Source organism: Lacerta agilis, chromosome 3, assembly GCF_009819535.1.
Source record: "Lacerta agilis isolate rLacAgi1 chromosome 3, rLacAgi1.pri, whole genome shotgun sequence".
Taxonomy (NCBI): Eukaryota; Metazoa; Chordata; class Lepidosauria; order Squamata; family Lacertidae; genus Lacerta; species Lacerta agilis.
Window position 1 is genome coordinate 99,441,792 of NC_046314.1, and position 13,020 is coordinate 99,454,811.

Here is a 13,020-nt window from a genome sequence, read left to right on the forward strand (position 1 = left end):
TCTCGCTCTGTAGGCCGAGGGAGCCAGCGTTTGTCCGCAGACAGCTTCCGGGTCATGTGGCCAGCATGACTAAGACTAAGCCGTTTAAAAAAATAAAGCAATTAAGAAGTGGGTCCCCAACTGCCTGTGGGAGGTAAAGGCTCCTCAGCTTGAAGACTACTGACTTTAGAGGAAACAAAATAAAAAATTCTTTCCAGTAGCACCTTAGAGACCAACTAAGTTTGTTCTTGGTATCAGTGTATCTGAAGAAGTGTGCATGCACACGAAAGCTCATGCCAAGAACAAACTTAGTTGGTCTCTAAGGTGCTACTGGAAATAATTTTTTATTTTGTTTTGACTATGGCAGACCAACACGGCTACCCACCTGTAACTGACTTTAGAAGGTTCAATATATTTCCTATATTTCTATTTCAGTCATCCTCACAATAGCCATGCTGGGTAGGCCAGTATTATTACCCAAGTATTGCTGTCTGAAGAATAAACTAAAGATCTCGCATCTGCATTATATATTTAAAGCGGTGTCGTCCCACATTACAGTCATGGCTTCATCCAGTCAATCCTGGGAACTGTAGTTTGTTAAGAATGCTGAGAGTTGTGTGGAGTTGCACTGCCCTGTCTCGGCAACGATACCAACCTGTCCCCGGACTTAATGTCTAAGGTGAAAAATTACTGTACAAGAACAGCTGGGTCTCTCATTCACACAAATGCCCTCCCTCGTACACTGATTGTGTCATGTGTAGGTTACAGGCCAGAGGATTGCCAACTTTAAAAAAAAAAAAATCCCTGCTCCTGTGCCCTGAACAGCAGGTGTTCTGCAGACTTTAATGGATAATTATTACGCTGTGGAAAAACTACCCTAGTTAACGGCTGAGGATGTGTGGGCTGGCTGGCTGCTCCTATTAAAGGGTCAGGAGCAGGACAGATCTCTTTGCTCAGGTAAGTTGGCAACCATAACAGAACATTTGTCCTGAAACAACCTTTGTATTCAGGAGGGGAAGGGATATGGGATACACCCACCATCTTCCTTTAAGTATGCGCAGAGGCTGTGTGTCTATAAATAACCCAGGCTATAAATGTAAATATTTTGCTCTCGTTAATTTGTGTGTGTTGTGCAATATTTGTGATGAAAGGGTTTGGTGCGCCGCAAAAATAGCTGTATGCGTCACCTGCTTCCTACGGTGCCATGCATCAGGACTCCGTGTCTTCCGGCGAAGCAAAAGCAAACATCATTCATCGCTTTGCATAGTTTGAAATCGTGCAGAAGCTGTGCAACTGATTATACGATGAGAACTACAGCAACGACAACAGTACTTGCATGAATGAGAGGGTCCGTTCAACATCACGCTGAAGAGAACTTTCAGTAATAATGACGAAAAAGATAGTCTACTTTTCAGTGGCATAGCAAGGTCAGGTGGTACCCGGTGCAGAAAAAATTTCTTGTCACCGCCCTCCCCCCATTGAAATTATTAAAAGAAGGGAAAATAAGATACAGTTGCAAGTGTTTTCTGGTTTATTTACTTAACATTGTGAGCATAAGCACTTTAAACCTTTCCCCTCCCAACTTTGTTCTCTGCAAATTTTGAAATCGCATCACATCAAAATCAATACCTTTTGCTACTTTGCCACCCCCCTCAGTGATGACACATGGGGCGGCCCGCACCCACCTCACCCCACTTCCTACACCACCGCCAGTTTTAGATCAGGTGTAAGACTCAAGCTCCACTAAGCCAAAACACTGGGAACTAAGGCTTATGCCTTAGCAGGTGTGTCCCATGATGAACAATTACGTTGTGCACTGACACAGATTAGACTTGCTTACAATGTGCCCTCCATGCACCCAGTTTTCCTTGGTCCTTCAGCCCCAAATCCAGACGGGGAGGGTGGGGTGCTGTTCCTGGGACCCACAAAGATGCCCCACCTTTCCCTGCTCCTGTGTGAGCTTGTGAAGCATCTGAGCCTTTCTGTACGACCAGACAAAATAATTCTGTGAGCTGACGTGTGCCGATTTGTTGCCTCCACCCCATAGCTGGCAGGGTGGGTTAAACAGGGAGTGACATGGGGAGCAGGATGGGTACCTTCGGATGCTGCAAGGATGACCGTGACACTGGTGCTAATGATTGGGGTTTCCCAGCACCACTGTGGTGGAAAATGGGTAACAGTAATGAGAAACCCTAAAGCAAGTTTTGCAAAGAAACCACCTTTTCCATAGAGGCATCAAGAAGCAGTGCGTCTTGGCAGCTTCAGGGCGATGAACATAATTGATTTTGAGCCGGAACGGGTCGCTTAATTATTTATATCTCGGTGCATTTTTAGGCCTGTTCCCCTTTCTCCTCTAAAAGAAGCTTTCAAGGACTTGCACAAAATAGACGTTTTGACAATCCATAGGCCCCGCACGTCTTTTCGGTTGCAAGGTGTTTGTGTGTGTGTGTACAAGTGGTATGTTACAAGAGGGTGTCTAACCCCCCCCCCAGCACACACACTCTCCACTTCTTTTCAACTGCAAACCAGACCATTGTGTTTCAGTTCCAAACAAGACATTTGAACTCTCATCTCATTCAGTCTTTCTGTAGCGGCACACAAGGACATCTGCAGTGAGCCTGCCTGAGGGTGGTGAAGGGTCCCTCTCCACCGTTATCCCATCCTGGCAGCCGCTGATGTAACAAACAGATATGGGTCAAACAAAATAAAATAAAAAATTCCTTCCAGTAGCACCTTAGAGACATGCACACTTCTTCAGATATGCACACGAAAGCTCATACCAAGAACAAACTTAGTTGGTCTCTGAGGTGCTACTGGAAGGAATTTTTTATTTTATTTTGTTTTGACTATGGCAGACCAACACGGCTACCTACCTGTAACTGGAGATATGGGTCAACTCGCAGGATGATTAAAACAGTGAGACTCAGGTGTAAGGAAACACATTTGTGACATTGCACAGCCTCGTTGTTGATCATGGGATGCTCCCGTTAAGGCATGAGCCTCAATGTCCCAATTTCTCACTTTTGTGGAGCTTGAGCCAACATGAGATGGTTTAACTCTGATTTTAACCAAGCCGTATTTTAATAATTGAAGCTGTCTGGTTTTAGAAAATGTTTTAAAATATGGGACTCTAGGACTCAGCTATGCAGCTACAAATGAAACGTTTTTTTTTAAATAATAATTTTTATCAGTTTTCGATTACAATAATCCAATAATAGCCTCATTATAACAATGCCAAATTATAATACAATTACTAATACCAATCATTCAGATGCCAAATTATATAATTTAGGTGGCCCCCCTGCGTGCTAGAATCGATGGTTTGATGATTTACTTTATTTCTGCGTTCCAAAATCTTATTAATTTCAATTACACTCCAGCAAATATAAAAATCCCTTATACAACAACTGCAATATTCCATTCATATTGACACATTAAATTATTTATAAAACTACAGGTGAAGCATTCAAACTGTATCCTTGTCCTTCCTTGTGTGGCAGTTATTCTGTCCGTGATGTTTCTTACTGTCCCTGTAAAATATTATGATGGAGAACAGCAACAACCGGGAAAAGATGGACATATTATTTTACAAATACTGTGGTACCTCAGGTTACAGATGCTTCAGGTTACAGACGCTTCATGTTACAGACTCCGCTAACCCAGAAATAACGCTTCAGGTTAAGAACTTTGCTTCAGGATAAGAACATAAATTGTGCTCTGGCGGTGCGGCGGCAGCGGGAGGCCCCATTAGCTAAAGTGGTGCTTCAGGTTAAGAACAGTTTCAGGATAAGAACGGACCTCCAGAACGAATTAAGTTCTTAACCCGAGGTACCACTGTAAAACTGTTTAAGTGTGTTTTAAGTGCAGGTGGCGCTGTGGGTTAAACCACAGAGTCTAGGGCTTGCTGATCAGAAGGTTGGCGGTTCGAATCCCTGCCACGGGGTGAGCTCCCGTTGCTCGGTCCCAGCTCCTGCCCACCTAGCAGTTCGAAAGCACATCAAAGTGCAAGTAGATAAATAGGGACCGCTCCAGCGGGAAGGTAAACGGCGTTTCCGTGCGCTGCTCTGGTTCACCAGAAGCGGCTTTGTCATGCTGGCCACATGACCCGGAAGCTGTCTGCGGACAAACGCCGGCTCCCTCGGCCTATAGAGCGAGATGAGCGCCGCAACCCCAGAGTCGGACACGACTGGACCTGGTGGTCAGGGGTCCCTTTACCTTTACCTTAAGTGCAATATACAATGTGACACTAGATGGCAATGGTGAGCTGTATGGAAAATTCAATTTTTTAAAACACTTTTTAAAAAAGGCATTTTCAGAACAGTTTTTATATGTGTGTAGATGTTAAACATGAGAGTAGCTTAATCACAACTATACATTTTTTAAATACAAATGGTATACATGTGCTTCCATTCACCCTCTAGTCTAAACTATATGCTGCACAACAACCTGTTGCGAAGCTTACATATAGCAGATTAATGGCACTTCGCAGCCCTATCGGTATGAACTTGGACAAAACCTTGTTCTGGAGCAATTTAACCCAACCTGGCACTCTCCATATGTTTTGGACTACAACTCCCATCAACCCCAGCCAGCATGGAGTTGTAATCCCAAAATCCTATGATTCTATTCTACCACATATGATTTAGTTGAGATTCCTGCATTGCAGGAGGGTTGGACTAGATGACCCATGGTGTCCCTTCCAACTCTAGAATTCTGTGAACCTGTAGAGCTGGGCCTTACACTGCACTACTTTGAAAGGCTGAGCATTTCCCTTTTTAATTGCTGACAGGCACAGTCTTTTGATATGTTGGGGGAAATGGTCACATTTGCTAACAGCTGTGAAAGCTGCCATATTTCACTGAGTTATCATGTGGGACTTTAGATCGCAGAAGCCAGCGCAACGCTTATTTCTACCTGCTTCACAAAGCTGTTAATCTAATTGGTTTCTTCATGGAGAATCAGAAAGCTGCGCCATCTCGGAACTGACAACACTGTAACCGATTTATATAAATGCATGCTTTCAATTAGTACTAATTTAGAGCCCATATTTCCTCTTTAAGAAAGAATGTAATGTTCCGTCATGAGAGGAAGTTGTGAGCCAATCACTCTCCTAAATGCGTTTGGATTTTATTTTTTTTCGGGTGGGAGACTTCAGCTATTTAGTTGTTTGGATGTCAGTCAATTACACTTAGGAAGCTCTGGTTAAATATATTTATGAAGATTTTCACATCATTAAGGCATGAAATTCAATCAGCAAGCATGAGCAGAGTAGGAGCTGCCTTAATTGGGATTTTGCTGCCGTTGGTATTCTGTCACCTCCTGGCACAGAGAAGGTGGTTTTTGGTTTTTTCCCCTTCTTCCTATAATTGCTTTCTCTGGCATGGATTTTGCTGCTGGAAAATGAATTGTCCATTGGGCTGCCACCTTTTCTTTTTACTGTACTTTCTCCAAGGCCATTCAATGTAGCCTAACATTCATACTGCCTACACACTGACATGTTTGCATCTCAAAAATGTTGTTTTCCTCGATCCAGAATTGTTCCTCTTTTCTTCAGCATGCTGCTTTCAATCTCGATTGATTCTAGATCCTGCTGGCCCTCCAGCTTTCTTAAGCAGGTAAGCAGAAGAGCTAAATTATTGAATTTGTATCCCACCTTCTTCTAAAGAGAGTACATGGATCACTCCCTCCCCAGTTAATCGCTACAACGACCCTGTGAGGTAGTTTAAGAGGCTGCAGCTGGCCCAAGGTCACCCAGTGAGCTCCACGACTGAGTGGGGATTTGAACCCTGATCTCCCAGGTCCTAGTCTGAAACTCTAACCACTATACTACACTGTCTTCCTAGAGTCCTTCTGTTATGGGGCAGCTCTATAAATTAAGTAGCCAAATAGATATGGAGATGGCAAAATGTTACTTGAAGAAGGATTTGAATATTTTCCTTGAAGCTTGAGTTTGTTATATTCTGGATTGTTTCATTGATGTTTTAAGGTGTTGTAAACAGCTTTGGTCCCATCACCTCCTGGCAAACAGAAGGGGGAGAAATGGAGGCAGTGAGAGATTTCACTTTCTTGGGTTCCATGATCACTGCAGATGGTGACAGCAGTCACGAAATTAGAAGACGCCTGCTTCTTGGGAGAAAAGCAATGACAAACCTAGACAGCATCTTAAAAAGCAAAGACATCACCTTGCCGACAAAGGTCCGTATAGTTAAAGCTATGGTTTTCCCAGTAGTAATGTACGGAAGTGAGAGCTGGACCATAAAGAAGGCTGATCGCCGAAGAATTGATCACTCTGAAACCGATAATTCTGAAACCGAATTATTGATCTGGATGTTATTTGATTAATAATAATAATAATAATAGGCTAAGTAAGTGGAGATCTGCACTTAGAAATTTACCCAACTATATCTAATCAGCATATGAAACCACCTTCACCCATATCTCATTTGTTTATCCACAATTCAATTGTCTTTCCCGTTCTTTCATAGCAGCCGCTCTGTTTTGCCAGCATTTTGTGGCTGAACCTTTTGCCGCGACCACAATTAGGGTGTTTGCAAACATTCTGTGCCATCCCTGATTCAGCCCCATCATGGGCAACTCTGGGGATGGGGGTGTGGTGCAGGAATGGGGGGTGGGGGGTGCCTTCCCCTGCAACAGTGATGGTAATTGTGATTAATGAGAGTGCTTCTTGTACATTCAATCCTTGCCGGGACTTTTGCATGCTCCTTCCACCAGATAGTGCTGTTTCTCCGCACAGCCCACTTAGAATGCACAGGCCATGCAAAGGTCAGGGGCTGGCTCAAGGTAACACACAGCCTGCAGCTGTCAAGCCTCTCTCATTTCTCTTTGCTGTTTCACAGGCAAAGAAGAGCGAAAAGCAGCAGCCCGTGAAAAGCCAATCCCTAGGTCTACAAGCAGTCCACAAAACAAAATGAAGCCATAACTTCCTATTGCTACGTGCATTGTTGCAAATTTTATATTGTGATGGTTTAACTGGGGATTTTCCAAACTTGGGTCTCCAGCTGTTTTTGGATTACAGTTCCCATCATCCCTGACTGCTAGGTAAGAATGATAGGAGCTGTAGTCCAACAACAGCTGCAGACCCAATTTTGGACCTTCATATGTTGTTGGACTCCAACTCCCATCTAGGGTTGCCATACACCCATTATTTCCCAGACATAGCCGGAATACTGCAGTTGGAAGCAGAGTAAAATTGCAAAAAATATCCTGGAAAATCCTTAATCATCCCACTGCTGGCTGGGGCTCATGGAAGTTGGAGTCCAACAGCTTCCTGAGAGGCACAGGTTGAAATAACATTTTTTATTTTAATTTATTTAGTTTTTCAGTTTAAAGATTTACGGTCAACTATCAACAGCCAACATAAAAACAAGATTCCAAAGAATCTCATGAACATCCCTATGTGTTAACCATTTCCTCCTGAACCTTTGATAATAATCCAAATTTTACATCCCCATTATATCCAAAATTCAACATTAAACTACAAGTGTCATTCCAATCCTACTAGTGACTTTGGCTGTTTACAATGGTTTTTAATATAAATTATAAATTTTCCCCATTCCTTATTAAAAATTTTGGTCTTCCTGATTTCTGATTCTTCCGGTCGTTTTTGCCATTTCGGCATAATCCATTAACTTAATCTGCCATTCTTCTCTGGTAGGAGTTTTGTCTTCTTTCCATCTCTGGGCCATTAACATCCGAGCAGCTTCGGTCACATACATAAATACCGGTAGTCTTTCCTGCTCCATTGGGATTTCGGCACCTATGAAATAACATTTTCAAATCGCTGTGTTAAGGCAAGAAACAAGCACACAAAATTGTTAGAGGTGATTTGGGGTCATTTCTGCCTCCCCACCCCCAAACCCAGTAGTAAATGAACATGTGAGGCCACCTCACACTGAGGCAGACCTTCGTCTGGCCCCAGATTTTCTGTCTGCTTTGACTGACAGCAGTTCTTAAGGGTTTCCTACAGAGAGATCTTTCCAGCCCTGTTACATGGGTTGCTTTCAACCAGAGACTGGATGTGGAAGTTTCTGCAGGCCAAGCACTGAGCTGCAGCCCTTGGACTGACATCAAAGTTCTAATAGTCTTGATCCAGTGCCATTAGAATAAAAGAATCATAGAGTTGAAAGGGACTCCCAAGAGTCATCTAGTCCAGCCTTTCTCAAGCTTGGGTCCCCAGATGTTTTTGGCCTACAACTCCCATCATCCCTAGGTAGCAGGACCAGCGGTCAGGGATGATAGGAGTTGTAGGCCAGAAACATCTGGGGACCCAAGGTTGAGAAAGGCTGATTTTAGTCAAAACCCCTGCAATGCAGGAATTCATGTAGGAATTAGGAACTGGCTGACAGGCAAAAGTTAACCAGGTAAAGCTTTTACCATCTCTTTCTCTACTCCCTTCCCCAAAAACCTTTGCCTATTTCATATCTGCATAGGGACAGGGGTTATCTAAAATCTGCAGCAGCCTGACTCCCCCTCCCTCCTGATTTTTATTGGTGCTATTGGATGGGCATGTAGATCAGACCTGCCTAATTTGTGACTCCCCAAGTGGAACTCCACCAGCCATTGTTATGAGCCATTGGGTGGCAACGACAGGTGAGCAAACTTCCCTCCACCTTTGCAGTCATGAACATTCCACCGGGGTCACTTCCAAAAGTGAGCACCCCATCTCGGATGCTGACAAGAATAAAGGTAAAAAGGTAAAGGACCCCTGGACGGTTAAGTCCAGTCAAAGGCGACTATGGGGTTGTGGCGCTCATCTCGCTTTCAGGCCGAGGGAGCCAGCGTTTGTCCACAGACGGCTTTCCGGGTCTGTGGCCAGCATGACTATACCGCTTCTGGCGCAACGGGACCACCGTGATGGAAGCCAGAGTTGCAAGAAAACACTGTTTACCTTCCCGCCTCAGTGGTACCTATTTACCTATTTATCTACTTGCATTGGTGTGCTTTTGAACTGCTAGGTTGGCAGGAGCTGGGACAGAGCAACGGGAGCTCACTCCGTCGCAGGGATTCGAACTGCCGACCTCCTGATCGGCAGGCCCAGGAGGCTTGGTGGTTTAGACCACAGTGCCACCCGCGTCCCATGCAGCTTACAATAATAATGAAAGGTGAGCAGGTGTGTTCTGGGACTAATAATCCTAGTCCTTGGTGACAAAAACGATGCTCTTTTGGGGATCCAGGGGAAATTATCCTTGACCATTTTAGTTCAGCAAAAGTTACGCCTGATGTAGAATCTCCCAGGTTAAACTCTCAGTATCTCTAGTTAGAAAGGAGCTAGAAAAAAACTAGAGACCCTAGAATCACTGCCAGTCAACGTAGATAACACTGTGCGAATGTAGCTGCATGTGCTAAAAGAGCTTGAAGCAACAGTTTGGTCTCACATCCATCCATGATCTCAGCAGCTATTGGCCAACGCCAGCTGAAATGGGTCTTCCAAAGCAAAGACTCCCTTTGATCAGATGCCGGGGGTGTAACACAGAGGAAGGCGATCTCCATTACGTTAAGATGATCTGGCTGACTGCTCTTGGAGTACAGCGCTGAACTAGACAGATGTGGAGTCTGCCCAGCAAAGTGAATTATTACAGTCTCATCCATGCATGCTCTGCATTTGTAAGGTTATCAACAATATACAACTGGTGATAATCAGAAGCGCTGATTTGCCATTGCATGAGCAAACAACTGAGAATGACTCTGTTGCCACGGGTGACATAAAGCTCTCTCAACTGCCGACAACTAATCCAAATCAATTAATCATATGAGCTTTTAAATCAATTAAATAAATTTAAAAAGGTGGTTGAATGCAACTGCTCAGTGTTCCTACCAACCAACCAACCAACCGTACTTTGTTTCAGGATATTCCATTCCATTTTACCTCCCTGTTTTTTTCCTATTTGACCACCCCCTCAACCAAACATGTTGTGACCACTGAGCATGTTGTCATAAATTATTATATTATTATGCTGGATAAATTCTGTTCTTAATGTTGTAAATCGCCCTGAGATCTTTTGATACAGGCAGTATATAAATTGAATAAATAAACATTAATTATAATGCTGCAAGTTGACAGAATTGGCTGCATCTCATCAGTATTGGATCCCTGGTCAAATATGGTGCTCGGGAGGCCAAAGGAACTCATTGGTGGAAGAATCATGCAACTTCCATCCTGTTCTGTTGTATTGTTGATCTACATTGTCCCCTCTTCCCCTTGGATCCAGCTGGGACGGCCGTTTCCCTTTGGCATTCCCTTCATTTCCCAGACCCTTGAGGGGGGTGCCAAGTGGGGGCAAGGATGTTATTTCTATGGAAGCCAAAGTTCTGCACCTTCTGATGGTGTAGGAAGTTGTGCCTGTGCAGCTGATCCAGGCCAAATGGAGCACATGCTGAAATCCCAAGACATTACTTCATTGTCCGTGGCGGCGTGGTGGTGGTGAAGGCAGGGGTTAACTGAATCCAACCACAGATCATCAAAGCAATTATTGGGAGCCAGGAGGAATCTAACTCTGCCTTCTTCCAAACTTAACGTTTGTCAGCAATTTCTCACAGTTTGGACCGTGCGAAGAGATTCCAGTGAGATCCTGATTTTAAGATAAATGAAAAGAGGCGAGGGAATAACTGAACAGCTGGATGGAAATTCCCAAGCAAGCGTATATTCACACCAGGCTTTTGCATCTATTGGTGTGCTAACATTGTGTATTGCACTGGTGGCTGTGTATAAGCTTGTTCTTTATCCACATAAACAGTGCAAGGGCTATTCATTCATAAGCGGCAAGTGGGACCCACAGCAATATGCGGTAATGTGTAGTTGCTCTTTGTTCAGGATTTCACCCATTCCTTTTTTCCATTCCTCCCTGTGTTTTTCTTACCCCCAGCCTCAGCAAGCAAGCAAGCAACATGTCTGGGCCTCTGAGACTTCATTGGACTGGGTTTGCGGTTCCTCTTCAGATTATTTCCCATTAAAAACTTTGTGCACTTCTGCAGACCTTGGCATTCTGAAGACTAAGGGGTGGGTTTTATTCTCTGTTTCTCATGTTTCCATCTTAATGCAGCTCTCCACATTCTGCAGAAATTTGCAATGTGTGTGTGTTTTTAAAAAAATCCTCGTCATTTTTTGTTGGTAATTCATGAAAATTCGTCAGCATTTTCTCCCAATAAACATGTTTTCCTATGCCTTTTAAACTACACATTTGAACTATTGAACTCTCAATCTCGGTTATATTGAATAGCAATTTGCAAGACTCTCTCTCTCTATATATATATATTTAAAGTTCCTTGTGAGTCTACATATATGCTTTGTGTTGATGTTATTTTGAGCCACAATACGAATTGCATTGGGACATTCAGTGTACATTATATGTTTATTATATACAGAGTTGTGTTTGGTCAGCTTCTCTGTATTCCCTCATTGCTGGATTTTTAAACTAAAGTACACATTGTTTGCAAGTGATTTATCCTAATATTATTATTAACAATATATGCTTGTTTCTAATACTATGATCATATTTATGCACACTTTCCCCTAATAAATGCATTTTGTATACAAATTTAATAAATAATCAATTTCTTCCTTTGGACGTACTACTTTTGGCTTAGAAGATTCCAAAAATCTGGCTATTCAGCTTGGCATTACGCTCCTTGGATATAATATTCTCAAAGAAGCTATAAAACCTATGTTGGGTTTCTTCTTCTTCTTCTTCTTCTTCTTCTTCTTCTTCTCTTCTTCTTCTTCTTCTCTTCTTCAAAGGGTGGTTGGGTGCATAGCCTCCATAACAGTGTGTTTTGCTAACCAGTTATCTCTATGTATCTGGATATAAATAAATACACGGCAGAATTTGATGGCAGCTAGTACTTTGGGTTAAAATCCAGTCGGGAAAAAAACAGGGCAGCTTAAAACTTGCTCACATTTATAACAGGCCTCATGTCTTGGGAGAGGGGAGCCACTCAGAAGGGTTGCTTGTTCGGCTCATAGCCAGGTGCTGCTTGTGTGCAGATACTGTTTGCATCGTCAAACCATCCCCTTCCAAAAGCAAACACACACACACACACAATCCACCGGTGACAATATTATTGTAGAACCACTGACTGTGTGTTTGTGTATGCAAATCTCTGGAAGTAAGCAAGTAAGGCTAAAATCTTCTGCAAAGAAGGCCTGGATTTATTTGTCCAGCAGCTCTGTGCATGGATCATAGATTGTAGAATTGTGGAGTTGCAAAGGACCCTGAGATCATCTGGTCCAACCCCCTGTGATGCAGGACTACGCAGATGTCCCATTCAGGGATCGAACCTGCAAACCTTGGCGTTATCAGCACCACACTCTAACCAACAGTGTGAAGCTGAATTCTGTACAGGGACCTGTGCAGGATTACCCACTAGGAAGACCAAGCTTAGGGAAATACCTGTGAAAGTTCAGGTATTTCAGCTCCGGATAGCCAAGTACGAGACAGATTTAAAAATTCATGTGTAGATGTGTGTGTGGGGTGGGGGAATAGATTGTAGATGTGTGTGTGTTAGGCTGCAATAGATTGTAATGGATCGCTCTGAAGTCACTTCAGCACCATAAAAATTTGTCCCCCAACCGCCCCGCCCCACATTTTGCCAGAACAAAGCTGGCAACTTGAATGCATGTGCATCTCAGCATCCTTGTAAGCTTTGTGCCATTTTGAAAAATAACTTTCATGTTATGTGTTTAGTGCTGTTTCGATTTCGAATTACATATGGCGGGGACACCATAATGTTTTAAGTGTTTAGGGCCTCTAAAGCTCTTAATCGGCCTTGACAGGGATATATGTCTGTGTTAAAAGGTAAAGGTAAAGGGAACCCTGATCATTAGGTCCAGTCGTGTCTGACTCTGGGGTTGCGGCGCTCATCTTGCGTTACTGGCCAAGGGAGCTGGCGTACGGGTCATGTGGCCAGCATGACTAAGCCGTTTCTGGTGAACCAGAGCAGTGCACGGAAACACTGTTTACCTTCCTGCTGGAGCGGTACCTATTTATCTATTTGCACTTTGACGTGCTTTCGAACTGCTAGGTG